This window comes from Panthera pardus, unplaced genomic scaffold (assembly GCF_024362965.1).
Source record: "Panthera pardus isolate Hobbes unplaced genomic scaffold, ASM2436296v1 HiC_scaffold_16, whole genome shotgun sequence".
Classification (NCBI taxonomy): Eukaryota; Metazoa; Chordata; class Mammalia; order Carnivora; family Felidae; genus Panthera; species Panthera pardus.
The window spans coordinates 51,879,350-51,902,572 of NW_026526721.1; the positions used below are offsets into that span (position 1 = coordinate 51,879,350).

The 23,223-nt window shown below is 36.4% G+C and overlaps 1 pseudogene; it reads left to right on the forward strand.

Moving 5' to 3' along the window:
• The first annotated feature begins 4,824 nt into the window (after nt 1-4,824).
• Nucleotides 4,825-21,166, forward strand: LOC109266221 (ribosomal protein L18-like; annotated as a pseudogene).
• Nucleotides 21,167-23,223: the final 2,057 nt, after the last annotated feature.

A 23,223-nucleotide genomic window follows, 5' to 3' on the forward strand; every position in this document is an offset into this window, starting at 1 on the left:
TTCAAATCATTTTACCAAAATACGTGGAAACAAAACAATTCAAAATTCTTCATAGAGACAGTTACCTCTTTAGCAAAGTGGCAGTTGTCTTTAGTGTAAAAAAAAGTCTGCAGTCGATTGCTTAATAAAAAGAAAAATCGTGTTTAAGAACTTGTGTCATGGGGGCACCTGGGTGGCTCAGTTGATTAAGTGTCCAATTCTGGCTCAGGTCATGATCTCATGGTCGGTGGGTTCGAGCCCCACATTGGGCTCTGTGCTGACAGGTCAGAGCCTGGAGCCTGCTTCAGATTCTGTGTCTTCCTCTCTCTGACCCTGCCCCACTCATGCTCTGTCTGTCTGTCTCTCAAAAATGAGTAAAAGTTTAAAATAATAATAAAAAAATAAGAATTTGTGTCATGGAAAACACTCAGGTTTCTAAGCTTCATGGAAATTCTGATCTATTCAAGTGCAAATGATATTCTCTACCACCTACTCCTCTTTGGTGTTTTGGGTGTTTTCCCCTATGTCAGTCCAGCTAACAAATGGTTAAGAAACATTCTCTTGGCAAACATCTTTCTAGTTTAAGAAATTTCATTTCCTCTGTAGTTGAGGTCATGAACTTAAAACCCTTTCATAAAGGAAAAAGCACTCTCAGAGTCACATAGGTGTGAATCTGCTTAATTCAGTGATAAAAACAAAAAAAACAAAAAAAAAACTAAACTCCTGCTTTGATACTATTTTTAAAATTTTTAATATTGCTCAAAATTTATGCTTATCACCCAGCTGGGTTTAGCAGAAAACTGAGGAGGTATACATTATTTCTTTCCAATACTTATTTTAAAAATTTACAAATTTTTTTGCTAATAAAGCTAATGTTACTCTTATTGGTTTAAAAACATTGGAATTACTAAAAAGCAAAGGGAGTTGAATAAAAGTATTCATCTTCCCACACTAAGAAGGCTTGTATTATTCTTTCAGTGGATTTCCTTCACAGTATGCTTATGACACAATGTACCTTCTAAAATGGAAACAACAACACAGAAGCAAAGAGATTCAGAAAAGGACAAAAAACAATAATTCAATTACAGCAAGTTTCCATATGTGTGTTATTTGGGCACTTGGATTGTGACATCAACAAAATAAATTTTAGTCATTAATTACAACTATCTTCATCAAAGTTTTGGAAAAAAAAAGAGGTGGCATGAAATGGAGAAACTTTTATAAGCAAGAAAAGGAAAGCTAAAGAAAATGACATTAATGAAGCAGGATAGTCCACACACTAATCAATCAACCTCTAGATTTTTAAAAACATGACATTATTTATCCTGTAGTGATTATTATGACTTATTTAAGTTTGAAGAGCTTCTTGCCATTTACATCCTAAATCCAGTTTTCTCTGAATGCCATAATTTCCAAAATATTCAGTGCCTAATAGCTAACAGTAAAATCTAGAATGATGTTTTTGTCATACTGAAATTTCTAGGTGCTATATTATTCAAGCCGCATGAACATACTCGAAATTTAGTTCACCGTTAACTTTTTAACAAGAGGCTTCTATTTTAAATCTATTTCAGAATCACTTCAACTATTTTTAACCGAAGAGTCATTCAGTTTTTGGTGTCACTCCAGCAGCATGGCCCTGCACTAAACAATGGAATAGGAGAGTAGCGAGTGTATAAAATATATGCCAAGAGTCTGGTCCATAGCAACGGGCATTTAGTCTGTTTAGTATGTTCAGTAAATTCAGTTATTTTTCTTTCATCCATTTGAATAGGTTTTCTTCTGTAGACAAGGCCTGTCTTTCTTGTCTGCTGCTATTTTCTCTTCACCTAGCCTAATGCCTGGCACAAAGAATTAAATATATATAAGCAAACGAGTCAATAAAATAAGACAGCCATGTAGAGATTTAGTTTGTGTTAAAAGCACCATTTTTAAGTCTTTTCCGTGTATCTTCAAAATTTTGAGAATTTATATTTTGTTTCTTACTAAATTGGTAGTTATTTTAAATGAAACTTTTAATTTATTGCCATAAAATAAATTGTCTAGGACAACGTGCCATGTTTGCACGAACTTTTCCGGTACCCACAGAACAGCATCACACAAATCTGTGCAGACATGTCCCAAATTAGAGAATATCTCACAGAATTTTAATAGTTCATGAAAAGATTATTACTCGCCAAACTTTACATAATGTCAAAATAATCCCAATTTTTAAAAACCCATCTTTGTTATTTAATGAGAAAAGATTATATAAAAGATTTACACATATTGATCAACCCAAAATGAATATAGAACATTGAATAATAAAATACAACTTTTATCATATTTTGAAGGCCAATCTCCACTCTGAGAGTTGTCTGCATGGGAACATTGACAAAGTGTCCAAAATCCACCTTAAAAACCTGAAGTCCACTTTTATAAATTTGAAGACCCCAGCAATCTATTCTCAGGCAATCTTTGACACCACTGCATTCACCTAATAATTTCACAGCAGAAAAAAAAAGACCAGTTAAAACCATTATCTCAATGAATTTTGATTGAAAACTTCCTGCCACAAGCAGCAGTAGATTCTACATGAGGTAGCAAATCGTTTTTGACACTAAGTCAAACCATTGTTATCAAGAAGCAGAGGTAATGTATACTTTGGGAAAACCCATCTGCCATATTAGAGCGATCTTCTAAATCTCAGTATTAGTTATATCATATTCTTCTTCAAAAACTTCAATGACTACTCATCATCTAACAAATAAGTCCAAGCCTGTGGAAGAAGTTAGGATAGAGTACAGGAGCATGGATATCAAAGACCTGACTACCAAGGATTAACAAAATTGGCCTTTTTTTTTTTCCCACGTACCATGAAGTCCAGAAGTAAATGAAGGAACAGTAGAATGGCTCCAAAATGCCAGAACAGATTAAAGATTGTTTCCATTCACTCACATGAAACTTTTGTCCTCACAATTCTTATTCTATGATAGCAAGACTGCTACTGTGCTTCATCACTGCACCCACAGTTCGTGCAGGAAAGGGTGGGAGGAAACTTTTATGCTGCCCAGATGTTTTTCCTCGGTCCATTCATTTCCCTACTGCCAATCAACAAGGACTAGTTCATAGGTTCTCCTCTACCTAAGCATCCATACCTCCATAGCACGTCTTCACTTTCAGGTCATGACTTTGCTTCATGTTTCCCTGAGGAACGTGAAGCAAGCAACAGCAATCTTGATAAACTTTCATTTCCACATCTTCTCAACTACCTCACTGGCTGCTTCTTCTAAATCTCCTTTGCTAATTCTCCTCCTCAACCTGAACTCTTGACGTGGGAAAGCCCCAGGATTTGGCATTGTATCTCTTCTCTTCTCCTATTTACATGCAGTCTTTTGACAACCTTTTGCAGTCTCAATGCTTTAAAACTGTCTATGCTGACGACATCCAAATAAATCTCTCCAGTCAAGATTTCTCCCCTGCCTAAATCTAAATGTCACTTTGACAGCTCTATGTGAATGTTAATAGGCCACCAAAATTTTAAAGGTCCCTAGAAACATAAATAACAAAAACAGAACAACAACAACAACAACAACAACAACAACAACAACAAACACCCTGTTTATCCCAAATCTTTTGTATTTGGCTGTCTCAATTAATAGTCATAACATCCTATCATTAACTTAGAATAAACTCTCATAGTTTTCTTCAAATACTATGCATTTCTCACCCCTTATATACCATGTCAACAAATTCCCTATCTTCAAAACACAACATACCCAGACTTAGACCACTTCCTTCCACTTTCCCTACTACCACCATGGTCTGAGTCCTTAACATGGCTCACTTGGAGACTCTAATAACCTTATAACTTGCCTCTCTACCCTCAACTTTGATCCCTTACAGTCTACCATAAACATGACAACCAGAGAAATCCAGTAAAGAACCAATACAGGACTTGTCATTCTTTGGATCAAAATTTCGAATGGCTTCCAAACTGACACAGAGTGAAACACTTACAGAATTCTAGAGCATCTAGTTTATTTGTTTATTTTGAGAGAGAGTGAGCACACGAGTGTGAGTGGGGGAGGGGTAGAAAGAGAGGAAGAGAGAATCCCAAGCAGGCTCTGTCCTGTCAGCACAGAGTCTGATGCGGGGCTCCATTTCACAAATCATGAGATCATTGCCTGAGTCAAAGAGCCAGAAGCTTAACCAACATAGCCACCCACGCACCCTAAATATATGTTTCTGAACTTTTGCTCAAGTGGTTTTTTTTGTTTATTGTTGGTTTTGGGGGTTTTTTGGTGGAGGGGGGGCTGAAATTCATTCTCCATATCTCTACCTAGAGAAATCTTCAAACTTGCATGACATTCTCTACTCCTCTTTCTGAAGAACTCATATTTTCAAATGTGAAGACCCAGTTTAAGTATCACCTCCTCCAGAGAGCCTGTCCATTCCATCTATGGGCTTTCATAAAACTTCAAAAAATAAACATTAAATTTTTTTTTAAATAAAATTAAGTATTTTATTAGAAGGTGATAAAACTAACAAATACAAGTGAAAGAAGGAAAGGAAACTGAAATTATTGTATTAGCCCTAGAAGAATAATCAACAAATGTTTACAAATGGCTATCTATTTAGTTATGAGTACTTTCTCTTTTATACCTTTGTACATTATCCATTTTTTCTAATGTGTTATTTACATAAGAAAGCACTTAATCTCCTTGTTTATCAGCACAAACATAGCCTTAAAAATATAAAAGCAAATAAAATTTAAAAATTTCATTGTCACAGCTTTCTATAGAATTGAGGTTATCCCAGAACAAGATGATTTTCTGAGAATGGGAGGAGTCCCACTTCTGAAACATGAATCAAGTAATCACGGCAATATGTATTGAGAAACTGACAAATGTTGAGAAGGATGCTCAGAGAATACCAGGTAAGCACCCTTGCTGCTTCCCTCACTGGGATTATTGGGCAATCTCCTCCCTACATATATACTACCTATAGATCTGAAGAAACTTGAGGGGAAAAAAAATCAAAGCAACATATTATTGCAAAAGAATGACACAATGAGGAAATCCTTCCAAACCATCAATTTTGCCATTTTACTTTCTAACTAAAATTGCTAGCTTCAATATTTTTAGCTTCTGTTCATTGCAACAGTTCCACACTCTGCTGTTGCTAAGTGGTGCCTTTTAATCTGACAAATATTTTGGTCTCATCCTGCTATCTCTTACTTGACCCTAGAAACAAGTACCACCTCTGAAGCCTAACATGCAATGCAGTGATTCACTTATAAATGTTTAACAACACTTGGTCCTGTGTGTGTGTTTAGGAGTGTGGAGGTGTCCTAATTTGTACCATTTGCAGATTTCTGTAGTGCGAACACTCTCATCATAGCTGATTTCCTGGAGGTGGAAAGAGAGACATAATAGGCTCTCATGAAATAATTCAAACCAGTTCCAGCACACCACTAAGCCAAGTTCTCCATCATCTGTCCACTTCATGTGTTTAACCTCATTTTCTACTATTCCACACAGGAACTCTCTGCTCCTGTGATCATCCTTTACAGAACACCCTTTACACTCTGACCATGTTCCCTGGGCCTGCGCTGCTTCCCTCACTGGGATTATCAGACAATCTCCTCTCTGTCCATGTACTACCCATGGTTCCATAGATTATTACCCATAGATAGTCAATTGAATTATTCAAATTCAACCTATGTCACATGATGAAGATCTCTTTGTTTCCCCCATTTCTCTGTGCTATTTCCTTCTTCAAAACTCCTCCAGCTCATATTTCTTAAGGACTTGCACGTTAGGCACTACATGTATAAAACCAAACAACCACAGACCATGTCTTCATAACACACACTTTTAAGACAGGAATCAAGTAATAGGAAACAAACAAAGGTTGAGAAGGATGCTAAGAGAATGCCATGTCACAAATGAATTGATCTCTTCTGGGGGATCCTGTGTTCCACCTCTGCATCATACGTATCTTATTTCTAAAAGTGTATTGTGTTCCTCAATTTCAACATATACAATTGTTACGTCGACACTGGCTGTGCCTTGTCTCAGCATTATCTCTGCCTTGAGTATGTTTTCAGGAACAGACTTAGGACTTTAAAAAAAGGTCTTGCTCTGACTCAACCTGAAAACAGCTGATGACGTTGAAAGGAGGGCAACAGGGCCTATGGATCTAAGAGAACACCAGAGGAAGAACAGGGCCAAGCAAGAAGTGAGGCTGACCAAGGACCCTGACCAGAACAATAAATTTGGTTGGGTGGAACTACCCAGGGAGGTGACAGCCAAGAAGAGGTTAATCAAGTCTAAAGATCACTGATAGCAGTTCACTGAAGATCAGATGAAGAAGGCTCTCCACCTCTCGTTTAACCAGCTTCCCAAATTCAGAAGTCTAAAGTGGTCTTTAACTTCAATTCAGAAAACCGGTATCCTAAAGAAACTGGATATTAGCAAACTTACATCATTCCATTACTGATAATAAATCAAAAGGATTGGGGGCAACAGTAGGGTTTTAAACAATCAATAGGTGACTTCATAGTTTGAGGCATCTTCTTTACAAAGATATATTGATTGACCAAGGCAGGCTTTCCGACCTCTCCAACACTCACAGTCTCATTTAATATCCTTTATGGTTTGATTTAGAACAGAAAGGTAGATGCATTTGAAGAGGAAAAAAATCCTTTATAGGTAGAAAAGTTCTGATAGCTTCTACAAAAGAGATTAAAAAATAAAATCAGTGTGAAATTGCTGGGCTTCCCTTCTTCCACTTTCACAGAAACATATGATATTGAAGTTTAGCCCATCTGTAATATTTTCCTCCTACTTTGAACAGATAACATGTATATTACAGATGAGATGATAATGCAAATAACTAAGGTATTCTTAAAGACCAATTCTTCTTAGATTTAACATAATTTAAGTCACTTTTTCCTTATGAATTCATTATAAAATGGATGTTGGGGAATGCAAGACGTTGAAGAACATGAGTAAGTTAGAATAAGACTTCCAGATAATTGTAACCAACTTACTTCTTTGCCCTCACTTGTCCAAAACAATTACTTTGAGAACCAGTGGTATACAACCAGCAGTGCTCACACTAAGTCTTGAATATATTTGCCAATATCCTTCTTCTATGCTAGTATCAGCAGTGTAGCTCAAACTACCACAAGTATAAAAATAATTTTGTCCAACATGAAAGTAGCTTGATTTTATAATTCCCCTTCACTGAAACATAATTATTTCCACTATAAAAAAAATTGCTACCAGTATAAAGTATATAAAACATTAATATCTTTGTAATGAAGCAAATTCTTCTGGCTTCTTTGATTTTCTCAACCTCAAAGAACTAAATTAAACCTCAAGATTATCATTAATTTAATACCAAATCAAACTTTTATTTACAAAAACAAATGCTGAATGTAAGTGACACTTTCAGATGATCATAATCTGGTGACATGTGCTAAATCTTTCAGAATGCCCTGCACCCTTTCTTAGCTTTCATTTGTGAACAGAAGAAATTATTAGATTCTAACATCTACGTCTCAGCAGCAACCATATTTTCCTTAATGACCTCCTTCTGCTATTTTCAATACCTTATCAAAACTTTAAGATTTCCCTGACTTCTTTCAACATTTTCAGTGGTAAAGTCAGCATAAGCAATCAATGTAGACTTAACACAAATCTCTTGTCTTCCTGTGCAAACATCAAAAAGTATATATACCATATAACATAAATTTTGCTGCCAAGTCTGAGATGGTTTGACTTCTAGGAGTCTGTCTTATTTTTCGTTTGTTCTAGTTTAGATAGTGGTTCTTACATATTAGCATATGTCAAAATTAGATGTAGAGCTTGTTAAAACATAAATAGTTGGGCCTCAACTTTCTGACTGAGTATGCCTGGGATAAGACCCAAGTATTTCTTTCCTAACAAGTTTCCAGGTGACAGTGTTTCAGGTTAGGGGACCATCCTTTGAAAGCCAGTGACTTAGAGATCACAGAGTTTCATTCTAGGATAACCTCTGCCATCCACTAGCTGCATTTGATCAAAAGATTCTTCTTTTTTTTTTTTAGAATTTTTTTTTTGTTTTGCTTTAACACTTATTTATTGTTGAGAGACAGAGAGACACAGAGCACGAGCAGGGGAGGGGCAGAAAGAGAAGGAGACACAGAATCCAAAGCAGGCTCCAGGCTCTGAACTGTCAGCACAGACCTCAACGCAGGGCTCAAACGCACGAACCACGAGATCATGACCTGAGCCGAAGTCAGACAGCTCAACCGACTGAGCCACCCAGGTGCCCCTGATCAAATGATTCTTAAGAAAAGTTCATAGTCATAACTGAAATTCCAATGTAAGAATTAATTTTCATCTATTTTTCAGTCTTCTTTCTACAGCCCTGCTGGAAGGATAGTAAAAAGTATTCAGCCCAGTCATAAACAAAGACACATCAAGGATTTTAATATTTCAATGGAAGAAGAATCAATGAGTGCACAACATATTGGTTAAAGGTTAACAGTCAGAGGACAGCTATTATTACCTTTTGCAATAAAGAAATAGAAGTGCTAATAGCTTAAGGGACTTACCCAAAGTCATTTAAAAAATTTCAGGTGGGGGCGCCTGGGTGGCTCAGTCGGTTAAGTGTGCGACTTCAGCTCAGGTCACAATCTCTCAGTCCGTGAGTTCGAGCCCCGCGTCAGGCTCTGGGCTGATGGCTCAGAGCCTGGAGCCTGTTTCCGGTTCTGTGTCTCCCTCTCTCTCTGCCCCTCCCCCGTTCATGCTCTGTCTCTCTCTGTCCCAAAAATAAATAAACGTTAAAAAAAAAAAAAAAAAAAAAAAAAAAAACTTTCAGGTGTATTTAGAAGAGGCCCTGATCAACATTCCTTGTTTCTTATTTGTTGTAATCACAGGATAATGCTGCCTTCTCTTCCCTATTTCTTTGTTTTGATACTTAAAAGACAGTGTTTTGGAAATACTCCATTTTTAAATTATGATTTTAAAAAGAATTTAACACAGAAAACGAAAATGTTTTAAAGTGTTGGTTGGCCATGCATATTATTAGAAATAGATAATAAATGAAGTTGTTGTGATAAAATACTTGCTTGCATCAGATGTACAAATACAAAGGGCTTAAAATAAACAAAACAAGGAGAACAAATTCATCTTCACCAAGTTGGATTCACCAGGCAAATGAGCAAGGCTACAAAGGCCTTACCTCTCACTCCCAACCATGCCTCCAAGGAGCATTTGTGAAAGTCAGGCCACCTCTCAGGACGTAAGTATCCTCCTCTGTAACAGGAATAATACTGAACTATGCAAGTATCAAATTCATTCGAGCCCTAAGTTTATAGTTCACGTAACAGTCTAGCTAGGAAAAACTTATTTCTTTTGCTTTTCTTCTCTTTAAATTAGGGGTGGCAATTAGTCCCAAATAAGTAGCAAATTTTAAAAACTGTATTGCTCTGACCAAGTACATTAAAAACAGACTCACCTCTTCAGTGAAATGATTGGTCCCAAAGTGAATCTTATAATAAAAACCAAATACATATATCCTGTTAAAGTTATTGCGCACTATAAGAACGATAAAGAATAGATGTATCATAATTTTTAAAACCCTGCATAAGTTGTTATTATTGTTGTTTGTTAACATTTATGGGTAATTTTTTTTTCCTGGTAAGCTATCAAACGCTATTTTAAAATATTGTCTTGTTTTTTCCCCTGTCTCTGTCTCCCACACACATGTGCTTTTTGTTTCCGCCATTATGTCAACTTCAAAATAATTATGCAAAAAGATCTAAACTGAAATTACAGTCAAGGTCTGCTTACAACCCCAGAAAATACTCCAATTGCTAAATTTAGATATCCAGGTAACTTCAGTAAAGGGTGCTCACCAGGAACCAAGTTGCTTGAATATTTATTAGGGATGTAACGTCACCATTATATAAATATAAGCATTGTCTCAAAGCAATATATCTTAAATATGTTTCATGAAAACCATTAAGCTATTTTATCATCTAAACAGATACATGAACATTCTGTTTAATTTTTCTTTCAAAATAGCTTATCTCTTTGTGGACTCTAAGGCCAGAAATAATTACTAATGTGTCTCACATAAAAAGGCTTTTCAAATATAAATATTAGTCATAGACCTCTTTATTACAGGACGTTAAAATATGCAAAATAGATGACTTCAAAATCCACACTGACCACCACTGATTTGTACTATGTCAATTCATGTTGGCCAACATCGTTATGCTGAAAGGAATAAACCTGGTCATAGAATTCACCCTGCCATTATGACTAGGGAAAAAACAAAACTCTCCATCCTAGAAAAATCTCTCTCAACTTAGCATTAGATTTGCTATTATGAACATTTTTAGAAAGCTATGCTTAACAAGTATTTTGAATGACCGTTTACAGTAAGCCAAACACGCCAGCAACTTAAAAGTCACATTGGTGGCTATCACCCGAATGTAGAAATTGGAGGAGGGCGGCTAACTGAAGAAAAGAATTTAATTGAAGATTGCATCATTCTTAATGCATTAAGATCCAAATATAGTATTGATTTACTTTTACAGGTGAATGATGGATATTTCCAGAAATTATTTATATCATCATCCCAGATTTTCGTCATTTCTTTATGGATTCCATATTTAGCAATTATCATGCCAGTGACGAAGACAAGTTTCAGCCCTTTTTTCCACCCCTCACTGAATGAATCTTGTGAGGCAGGTTTGTCTCTCTTTCTTTGTGATCCCTCCAGGCCAATCATAAGAGAGGTGCATGTTCTCACTGGTAAAGAATGTAACAGGCAGGGCCTCCGTCTGCTGCCCTCCCCAGAGTATGTGCAACATGTTCAAATGTTCTCACAGTTCACTGCAGCCCACTTCCTTCAGAATTTTTCCGAATTATTTCTCCCAAACGCATTGAAAAATTGGAAGAAAATACATGAAGATGGAACATGTGGTTTCCCTTGTTTATAGATCATAAAAGGTTTTTATTTTTTGAGACTTTAGTCACATTAGTTTTTAAATTATTATTTTTAGGATAGACATTTTAAAGTACCATGAAGAATGATCTCTGGAAGGATCTGTAGAAGCAAGGGACTAAATCCTTATTCTCTTATATCCGTGCAGAATATATGTCTGCCATGACTTTTCAGAGGTCAGCAGAAACTCTGGTCAGGCAAGAAGTAAGTGTGTGCTAAGGGAAGCAAGTTTAAGAACGGAGAAATATCAAGAAATGGACACAGAAATGTAAGACAGAGAAGGAAAAGAAAGCAGAAAAGGTGATACTCTCAAAAATATTCATGATGTCCTGGATATTAAATTTATGTCACCAATTTAAGTATTAACACAAATATAAAGGTGATGATACTGGACACGAAGTGAATGGTTAAAATTACGACTTCGTGATATGCAACAAGGGAACATTACAACCACTATTTAATAAAAGTATTGTTTGTTTGTTTGTTTGTTTGTTCTCAGAGTCCAGCAACTTTCACTTTTCTTAGCTTTTCAATATATTTTAAAATTATGAAATGGGATGAAAAGAGCCACTAAATTTCTGATCTCCTTCAGTTTGGCTGTGTGCTAATGAATGTTACATAAGAAAAATTTTTTATCACACAAAAAACTTTATCTACATAAAATATATTATTAGAAATTCTATTTTTTTAACATAGGACTTATTCTAACTTTTGTGAAATGCTCTGATACACAGTGCCCCCCAATGATGAAGATGTGCTAAAGACAGACATTTATTTATTCAATTTCTAAAGTTATCAGAACTCATAAACAAAATCAGCCATGGCTTATTATTAAAATTCCATGAGCTACATATTCAAGATATGTCACAAACTACTAGATTGTGGTCGTATTTCTTGTCATCCATCATTCCAGAAAGTGAAGTAAGAAGGTTCCTGCTAAATTAAAATCCAAAAAGATTTTGGAATTTTTGTGTAAATATGTTGTCCCCATAAGTACAAAAATAAAATCATAAACGTGTGCTTTGGGAATTAAGCTTTTAGAGTAACTACACAAAACTTGTTCCAGAAGATAACAGGTTCTAATAGCTATATTAAAGTTAAGCCTAAATATGTCCACATGATGCTTATCCTTATACAGCCTTAGAATGAGTTCAAAGACTGCACAAAGAAAACTGTCTTTTGATTTCAACCCACAACCAGCTTGGCAATAATATCCAAAGCAAAGAGGGATTAGATTTAAACAAAGTTGTTATTCTTATCTCAAATTTGCTACTTGACTGAAAACCTATGGAAGGAAACAACTCTATCTAAATCACCACTCCACCTGTAGCTACTGGCAAGGTGCTCAATAAATGTTTTCTAGTATATTCACTCATTTTAACGGAAATCATACTTAATAAATATTGGCTCTATGATAGGTAATAGTGATACCAAAAAAGGCAAAATATGGATCTCAGCATAATTTTCGTTATTTTGGCCTCCATTTCCATATCTGAATAAAAAAGAAAGATACTGGACTGAATTATTTTTTAATGTTCTTCCCCACCTTTAAATGTTATGATTCTACTACCCTAATTATTAATTATTTAGCTGTTAAAAAATTCAAGGCCACATTATTATCAGCTTTAAATGATCTCTGTTAATGGTAAAAAGTAGTACAGGGTAGTGGTTTAAAAGCATGGAAATTGAGGTCAGACAGCCTTGAATTTAATCAAGAGAGAGTAATCACACAGTAATTTAAAAAGGGGAAATTTAATATAATGAACTATTAACTACAATGAGGGATTGGAATAAGAAGATATTGGCTAGTAAAAAGTAAAGAGACCTCTAAAAATTATAGGAACAACAGGTATAAGGAGCAATGACTACCCCTATTGCTGAGAGAGAACACTATCCCCCATCCCCCAGGGCTGAGATACAGACCTCATAGTAGAGGGTGTAGCTGTGACCCACTGAATGGCACAGAATTTGCTGTGATGCTTAGCTGGCAGAAATTGCTGGAAACGAGCTCTAAAACGTGGGTGAAAGCTATTCACAGAGAGGTGCTTCTCACTACCAAACCACCCAAGTGGTAGCCTTTGGCTACTAGGTGCTGCTGGCTGCCATGACCTGCAGGAGCCCGATGCTGAAGACTCTACCCACCACACGGAAGTTGGCTGCTGGAGGTGCAACTGCCCACCAGAGGAGTTTCAGAAGCTGAGCAGTAAAGAAGCTATCCATGCCATGGGATCAAACACTCCAAAACCAGAAAACAAAACCCTTTCTACCTACATTTTCTCTCCATTGCTCTTTAGCAACAAAACTTAACATTGTGTCAGTAGGCAAAAGGCCCAGATCCATTTTCACAGAGCAGGCAAAAAGGTCAATTAGAGGTGATAGGCAACAGATAGACAAAGGAGTACAGCCCACTCCTTTGACTCTGGACTTCCTTGCCCCTGGCTTTTAGCTTCCATACAACAACAAAACAACCTCATATAGCAAAACAACTTTATGTAACAATGTACCATTATCCTTCTTAAAAGAGAAGATTTTATTCTTTTCCCCCAAATGAGAAATAGTCTGACAAGTCATTGCATCCATTACTAGCTATATTAATTGTTCCTCAAATTCAGTAACAGTCCCACTGTTACCTGAAGTCAAAATTGTAAATGTAACCACCAATAGCAAGTGTCTAATTAACATAAAGAGAAAGCAAGAGTCGAAGAAAGTGGTTAGCATACAAACAAACACACACACTCATGTACACCTGTCCAAAAAATCTTGTGAAGCTTCTATAGTCCTCATTTCTGTAACAGGTCATTTTAATTAATTAATGCCTTTAATTAATATCTTTGGCTTCCTTCTTCCATTACCCATTGGTCATTACCTCTACCATCAGCCAGAACCTCAATTAGCCAGGGTTTGAGCAACTCAAATCTTCACCGCCAAAGAGTCTGAGTCGTCAGTTGTCCCATTCTTACCTTTCGTAAGTTGCTCGACCTTTCCAAACTCTTGTTACTTCCTTCATAAAATGGCAACAGAGGTACTAGTTCTCACTGCAAAACTTTCTGATGAGGACTAAATAAGTTAATACATAAGGAATTCTTCGTACATAGTAGGAATTGTTATGAAAGTCTTTGTTATATATATCAATTCTTCCTCTTTTAATAAAAGTATTAGGGCACACATTAGAAGAGTTGTATGTGCAGCAATATTTTCCTTTGGACTTCCAAAATAATTTTAAAGAATTACATTTACAGATACTTTCATCATGGTTCCTATTTTTCAGTATGATCTGAAAATTGTAGGGTAAATGTTGTATCTCTGAAAGGAGAAATCTTTCCAGGTTAAGATAGAGCACAATTTCACTTTTTCTTTATGTATATCTATGGTATTCAAATTTGTTCCTACAAGTATGTATGATTTTTGTCCTAGCCCTGTGTCTGCAAATTTCCAAAATGTAATACCTGGAGGAAATCACTTAACCTACCTGGAGTTATTTTCTAATCTACAAAATAAGGGATGTAGAATAGATGTCTTCTAAATTTCTTCCATCTTTAACATATGTGATTCTATTTTACAACTTCAGAGCTCTGTTCAGGTATACTTCACATATAGTGAACAAATGAAACTTTAGTTTATGTAAAGTTTATGTGAAGTCCACTCTTTGGACTAAAATAATATCAGCTCAAGTGCTACCATTTACCAGATATATAAGTTTGAGTGATCTGCTTGTTTTTGGGGCCTAAGTTTCCTCATCAGTAAAATAGAAAAAAACTAAGACCTCATGCACATGAACATGTGGTAAGAGTTCAACTAATTGTAGCTATGCTATCTTTTCCAATTAAAGTCTGCATTTATTCTAAGACATATTATCATTATGTTATCATCCATGAAGAAAGAAAAACAAACAAAAGAAGGGATGGGGCACCTGGGTGGCTCAGTCACTAAAGCGTCCAACTCTTGGTTTCTGCTCAGGTCATGATCTCATGGCACGTGGGTTTAAGCCCCAAGTCAGGCTCTGTGCTGACAATGTGAAGCCTGCTCTGGATTCTCTCTCTACCTCTCTCTGTCCTTCTCCTGCTCGCTCTTTCTGTCTGTCTCTCAAAAATTAAATTAAAAAATTTTTAAATTAAATAAAGGAAGGGAAAGAGGAAGGAGAGGAGGGATGAAAGAAAGAAAGGAGGAAGACAGGGAGAATTTCCAATTAAATTACTAGTAGATGTGTTCCAATATCAGAGATGGATATCCCAATGTATGTGTTTGTGGTGGAAGGGTGGGGTTAATTTTTAAATTAGTAAAATAAGGCATTATTGTTATTATTATCTTCTGCACATATACCACTCTGGTTGAAAAAGCAACAATCATTTTTCAATTCTCAATTCCAACAATTAAAATATTAAATCAATACTGTAAAATGTGGGAAATGTGTGTCCTTTCCAGAAGGGTAGGATCAGTGTGTTCTATGATGAATTAATTATTGAAAGATAGGCTGTTGGCTGATTGAAATGCAGTAGCAAGCTAAAAGAGAATCCCTGTTCATATAGCAGCAGATAGCCTGGAAAGGGGGAAAAAAAAAGTATTCATGTAATTTGGTGAAGACAGAGTAAAGATAGGAAGTATTTGCAAAATAAAAATGGAGGACAAAACTGCACTTTTTTCTCTTAAAATAGAATATTAAATCTTAAAAATGTGGACATTTTTAAGTACCTATTCTGGAAAATTTTACATGTGCAGAATGTAAAAGAGTATCTTACATTGAATCAATGCAAAGCAAATGATTCAGTGACTAGGGCAAGGTGCTTCTAGGATTAGAATAAGAAGCCTAAAGCATTAGAAAGAAAGAAGCATTTAAAAAGAAAGTTAAAACATCGATCCTCTCCAAAGAAAGAAGCATAATGAAAGTTAAAACATCCATTTCCAATATACCCATTGATTTACGAATCTACTGTCTTCAAGAATCTAAGGTTTTGATTCTTGAATCAGACAAATAAAATATATGAAAGAAAATAGATTTGCTAGTCCAAACACAAAGAGGGGTGGGAGGTGATTCCATAGAACAAGCTTCTAATCTGGAAACAAAAATGATTTGCTTTAAGTCATCTCACTCAAGAACAAGCAAACATTCTTTAACTAGATAATAGTGGTCATGGTAACACTGGGCTAGCAACAGAGCCAGAAGGCATTTAGTAATCTTTTATTTACTCAAAAGTATACCTTGTATGTCTAAGGCAGAAAAATAATGTATTCATTTTTCTTCTATCTTGTATAACTTGTTTTGTTTTCATTTAAAGCTATTATAGGATAGGCATTTTGATCAGTGTTTTTCACAATAAAGCAAGTCATTGATAACATGTAAGTGATAAATAGATTAATGAGACTTCTAAAGGTAATTTTGCCAACTCTTTTCCCTACAGTTTCATAGGCAGAGGGATGTCAGCATGAAATTGTACGGACTTCTATAGAAAGTAATTCTCCATTTCAAGTAGTCCATTGGTATTTATACATGTAGGTAAATGCTTTACTTGTGTTCCATTAAAATTGGAAACAAAATATGCAATATACTCTGTCTTCTGGTCCCATGGAGATCAACCTCTTAAGGAAACACTGTTAGGTATGAAGTTTCGGATTTCATTGGTGACCTTGTAACAACATATATTATTTAGCAATATTTTTCCAACATTTCATTTTGAAAGAAGAAAAAAATTCAGAGTATATATGCTATATAATGTAGTTAAATGAAAATAATTTTTTTTTTTTTTTTTTTTTTTTTTTTTTACCTCAGAAGATAACTTGACCTATAATGGCTACCGTGTTATTTTTTTTTTCTATTCTTTCTTTGCATCTCTATGCCTGATAAATTTTCAATCCCTAACCTTTCTGGACTCTTGTTTCCCCTCTATCTACATGTTTAATATTGACTAAACGCTTAAAATTTGTTGTTGATTAAAAAGGAAAATAGGGGGATAGAATGCCTTATTTGTATAACTAATAATGCATAAGAGTTACACAAATATTATCTAACATATGCTTATTATCTTAAAACAAACTTATATTAGAAAGGAAATAAAACTTCAAAGGGTGAAGAAAAAGAGGTATTTCTGAATAGATATTGTGGGAGAGTAACCTCAGGAGCACAGATTCAATTAATGTACTCCCCTAAGTTAGAAAATACAGAACTAGAATTTGGAATGTCAGTGATGAGAGTTATAATCCTTTGTTAATAATGATCTTATCCATAGAAAAAGAAGTGAGGCCTATAAGATAAAATAACAACAATACATTTCTAGTACTGAGTACAGTAAAAGCAAAAGCAGAAAGATATAATTCTAGAATAAACCAATCCTAACAAATGCCAATTTATGAAGAGTAGATACATGAAAACACCCAGGGAGAGAATTTATACAATTCCAAGTTTCCATTCCCACTATGGGATATGGTATCCAATCTGCCCACGGAAGGATCTTTCAGTACCTTGATTTTTACTTACAAAGAAACCTATTTAGGGGCTCTTGGGTGGCTCAGTCGGTTGAGTGTCTGACTTGATTTCGGCTCAGGTCATGATCCCAGGGTTGTGAGATCAAGTCTTATGCCAGACTCCATGTTGAGTGTGGAGCCTGCTTGAGACTCTCTCTCTCTCCCTCTGCCCCTCTCCTCCACTTGTTCTCTCTCTCTCCAATGAAGGAAAAGGAAAACAAAAGAAAGAAACATACTTAGAATTTTCTGGTTAAACTTTGTGAATCTAACATATACATTTATTTCTGATCCATCTAAACTCAAAAAAATTATAGTAATTAAAAAAGGGTGGGCTCACAAAGTGTAAAATGAAAGAAAGAAAGAAAGAAAGAAAGAAAGAAAGAAAGAAAGAAAGAAAGAGGAAGGAAGGAAGGAAGGAAGGAAGAAAAAAGAAAGAAAGGAGGGAGCAGGGAATGAAGGAAGGAAAGAAGGAAGAAAAGAGAAAGAGAAAGGAAGGAAGAAAGAAACTGGAGCACTGTAGAAAAGAGACGTTAAATAATTTTGGAAACTGGAAGCCAACTAGGCAGTTATTACTAATTTAGGAGACCTGAATGGAGATGTTTATGTGTGTGTGTGAGAAGAGGGATTAACAGCAAGAATGTAGCTGTTTCACACCACAGGAGCCTGAAGAATTGAAGGAATCAGTTACTTCAGTGAAGATGCAAGGCAGAGCAGAATGCAAGATAAGTGGCTAAGTCTTTAAAAAGAGCTGCTATATTTTCTTGTATCGCAAGCAGCCAAGTAATTATCTCTCTCCTACCTCTGCTAAAGATAAAGGGTTTAGTCTCTGGAAAAGCTGAACAATGGAGGATCTTATTTAAGGATATAAAGCATAGGTAAGGGAAGAGGTAAGTAATGTACTAAAAATAGAATTTGAGTGGTAACTTATTTACTAAACACTGAGTCCACCAGTCCCTTGACTATCCTGGTACCTGTAATACTAACATCCATATCTAAATCCCCCAAGCAGGAAAAAGAAGGAAAAACTAGATTAAAAAAAAAAAAAAAAAAAATCCTGGCATGCCTGGGTGGCTCAGTCAGTTGAGTGTCCAGTTTGACCTCAGGTCATGATCTCGCAGTCTGTGGGTTCGAGCCCCACGTTGGGCTCTGTGCTGACAGCTCAGAGCCTGGAGCCTGCTTTGGATTCTGTGTCTCCTTCTCTCTCTGCCCCTCCCCTGTTCATGCTCTGTCTCTTTATCTCTCTGTCTCTCAACAATAAATAAATGTTAAAAAAAAAAATTTTTTTTAAATCCTATCCATACCAACAATGGGAGAGCCCCTCAAACAAAACAAAAAGCCTGAATTCTCCCCTGGGTAAAATTCATCAGTAAACCAGCCCCACCTGAGAAAACGGGGCTCCAATAAAGCTCTTAGTGCCTCATTCTTTTTTTTTTTTTTTTTTTTTTTTTTTTTTGAGAGAGAGAGAGAGAGTGCAAGCAAGAGAGGGACAGAGAAAGAGGGAGACACAGAATCTGAAGCAGGCTCCCGGGTCTGAGCTGTCAGCACAAAGCCTGAAACAGAGCTTGAACTCAGGAACTGGGAGATCATGACCTGAGCCAAAGTCAGACACTCAACCCACTGAGCCACCCAGGCTCCCCTATTGCTTCATTCTTAATATAAATGAGAGGCCAAGGACCACAAGCCAGTTGTAGAAAGTCTCCAGTATAAAACATGAAAATTAAAACATACAGAAAAACAACAACAGAGACAAGTGAATTTAAGGAACAAAATAAAAGTTTTAAAATATTTTATTGTCCTTAAAGAAATGAGAGAAACATTCACCTATGGCCCCAAATCAGAATGCTACCATAAAAGGAGGTTATTTCAGATAACAAGAAGAAAAAAAGTCTTAGCAAATTAAAATATAGTAAATTAAAAATAAAATAAATATTGAAAAATAAAGTTGAGGATATCTCTCAGAAAATAAAACAAAAAAAGAGCAAAGAAAAATAGGAGAGAAAATATGAGAAAAAAAAAAGATTGATTCAGTAAATCCGGCATTTATATAATAAGAGTTCCAGATAAAGAAAGCAGAGAAAATGAGAGGGAAAATTAAGAAAGAAATAAATTAAAACAAGGAAAATTCCCCTAATTTAACTGGTATACATGGATCTCCACATTGAAAAGAGCTTAAAGTACCCAACAGAAATGAATTGAAAAACAAAAGAACTCACACCAAAGCCCATCACTGCAAAATTTCATCATCTGAATAGTGAGGGAAGATCCTGAAAATTTGCGGGTAAAAGGGAGACAAAATTCACAGGCATAGGTCTGGGCATAAAAGTACCATCAGCCTTCTCAGTAGCAATGCTGAAAGTAATAAAACAAATGTAAAAATGCTTTTAAAATCCTGAGTCTTGCTTTGCTACCTAAAAATTTAAGTCTAGGGGCACCTTGGTGGCTCAGTCAAACGACCGATTCTTGATCTCGGCTTAGGTCATGATGTCACAGTTGGTGAGATAGAGCCCCAAGTTGGGTTCTGTGCTGACTGCACAGAGCCTGCTTGGGATTCTCTCTCTCTCTCTCTCTCTCTCTCTGTGCCCCTCCCTGCTTGTGTTCTCTCACTTTCTCTCTCAAAATAAGTAAACATTTTTAAAAAATAAATAAATAAAAATTTAAGTCTAAACTATCAACTATGAGAATATAAAAAAAAAAATTCTAATATAGGTGTTCTCAAAAACTTTTCTCCTTCCATATAATTACTGAAAGTTGCTGGGGAATGGTTTCCAGCAAAACAAGGGAGTAAATAAACAAGGAAGGTGCGATATATCTCCAAGCTCTAAAGCAGCCCTAGAACAGTTCTAGAACTGTTCTAGAACAGTTCTAGAACAGTTCTAGAACAGTTCTAGAACAGTTCCTAGTTCCAAAGAAGATGAGGAGCCTGGATGATTAATTGATGAAGAGTTTATCCAGAAGATACGGATAATGTAGAGTATCATTGGAGGGGCTACAACACAAGTCATTCCACAGCACTGTCACCAGAGAAATGTAACATTTTACACCTCCTGAGCTGTGCTGAGGTTGGGGTGTGGGAGAGGTGCCATCATCAGAGTTGGCATCCTCCACAACAAGGGCCAAAAGGTTAAGGTTAAGAACCCGAGAGCCAGGACACCGACCCACTGCTGTTGGTCAGGCTGTGCAGTTTTCTTCCCAAACAAACCAACTCCACCTTCAACCAAGTTGTGCTGAAGAGGTGGTTCATGAGTCGCACCAAACCAGCTGCTTCTGTCCCTTTCCTGGATGATCTGGAGGATGAAGCATCCTGACCAGGAAGACAAAAAAAGCTGTGGGTGCAGGAACTGTAACGAGTGACCTCAGTGTACAGGAGGTACCCAAACTGAAAAGAGTGTGTGCTGCACCGTAAGCAGCTATGTGCGGAAACTTCATCCTCAAGGTGGGGGCAAGATCCTCACCTTCAACCGGCTGGCCCTGGACTCTCCCAACCGCTACGGCACTGTCCTGCTCTCTGCTCCTCGGAAAGGCGAGAAGTGTACAGGCATTCTTACAAGGCCGGAGGAACCCTGTGCAGCCACACTACACCCTACGTGCACCCCAGAAGTTTGAGCTCACCAGTGTTCAATGGGCTCACCGTGGTTACAAAAACTACCCCTTTGTTATTTAAAAGATTTTGGATGCAAAAAAGTTAATTAATGAAAAATTTGAAAATGGATTAATGAGTCCTTTTTATTTTGCACACAAAGCCACCAGAGATCTTACCTGCGGACACCTCGGGAATTGCAATGTAGATATACATGGCTCCAGACACTTGGTGGGAAACAAACGTGAGCAAAACTACTAGGGAGAAACACTTATTTACAGACTGGAGTTTCTGGTAGGGTTCCACATGGTCAAGCATGGCTTCGGTAGTGGTACTAAGAAAGCAGCAGGAACATCACAGGGATGGGAGAGGGCAATTAGGTACCAGAGGTCCCTGCAGGTATTGGCTGGGGACCTTGAGCTGTCCCTACCCACACCAAGAATCCCACCTTACAAACACTGTTACCTCTGCTGCCTTCAGAAAGAGCACTCCCTGGCCCCTCTTTGACACATCATGAGCCAAGTTACTGTCATGAACATATTTTTTTTTAAGTTTATTTATTTTGAGAGAGAGAGGAAGAGTGAGCAAGGGAAGGGGCAGAGAGAGAGGAGAGAGCAAGAATCTCAAGCAGGCTCTGCACCACCAGCATGGAGCCCAATGTACAGTTTAAACCCACGAACCGTGAGATCATGACCTGAGCTGAAGTCGGATGCTTAACCGACTGATCCACCCAGGCGCCCCTGCCATGAACACATCTGACTGAGCCATCCTAGCTCACACATTTGTGTCCTGGATAAAAGAATGTCAGTGAAAATGAGAATCTAGCCTTTTCAGCTACTGTACAGTAAGTCAATCATTACTTTCTTGCATTGTCCATAAGAATGAGGATTTCCTTTATCACAGAAAATGCTTCAGATGCTAGGCGTGCAAAACCAACAACAAAGGTCCTTTGTAAATGAAGTCCATGAAGTAATGGATCCAGCACAGGAGAGAGGTGAAGAGAATTTTCTGGAAAACAACAAGAAGGGTGAGGATGATGGATATATGTCCAACCTTAGAGAAAAACCAGGCAAACTGAAGCAGATGAGGTAAGACTTGAAGTTCTGGCAGGAATTTTCCAAAATTCCTATGACAATAAATAGCTTATTTGACAAGTTTGACTTCCTGGAAACTAGGACTGAGAAGTGAAGATTATGGGAATAATTTAGGCCAAGACTGTAAGAAAACTAAATTAACAAAATAATAAAAGGCTATTAACTCCACAGAACACCAGCCAAAAAGTTGTACAAGAAAGGAAATCTAGCAGAAAGTCTCAACTTGGTTCTGAATTAAACAGTATATGCATAACTATGATAGTTAAAAACTCTGAATACTGATTTCAATTTACATGTTGAAAACTGGGTTTGTTTGATGGGAAGAGTAGACATGTATCTGTGAGAGGGACATCAGAGTATGAGAGGGATTTAAAAGAGCTACATCTTCAGTTTCTATAGAAGGAATACACAGTACACAATATCTAAAATTTAGAAAGATATTCAAAATAAGTTATTTTGGAACCGGGCTAACCACCAGAGAAGACACTTGATGGCATCCACTTGGAGAACAGAGAACCGTGGGGGGAAGGGACAGACAGGAGACTGCAGTTTAACACCTTCTATTATTGCCTTTTGATTTACTTTTAATTGATTTTTGATTTTTAAAGCATTTCTAAGAATTACTTTGAGAGAACGGCACACTTAATCTGTAAAAAAATAAAAATCTGTAACTATGGAGAGTGTAGTACTTACTGCTGATGACATTACAAATTACATTATTTAAAAAACTATATGTCAAAACATAGCAAAAACTATAAAGATTTTTATATGCTTTGATTCAGTAATTTCATTCATGATAATTTATCATAAGGAAACAATTCAAAATAGCAAAATACTGTTCATTATAGTGTTATCTATAATAGCAACAAATATAAAATATATGTCCAAGAAGAAAGGATTTATAAATTATGGTAAGCTTAAGGACATAAAGGATTTGTAATTAAAATTTGTAATTATAAGTGCCATGTAGAAACATAGGAAATTGTGTGTGATATATAGCCAAATTAAAAATCATATGTACAATGCAATGGCTACTATTTAAAACTATGTTGCACATGGGGAAAGAACAGAAAGGATAAGTAAAGCAAGACTAAAAAGCAAAATTAAAATAAAGTAGATATGCAAATT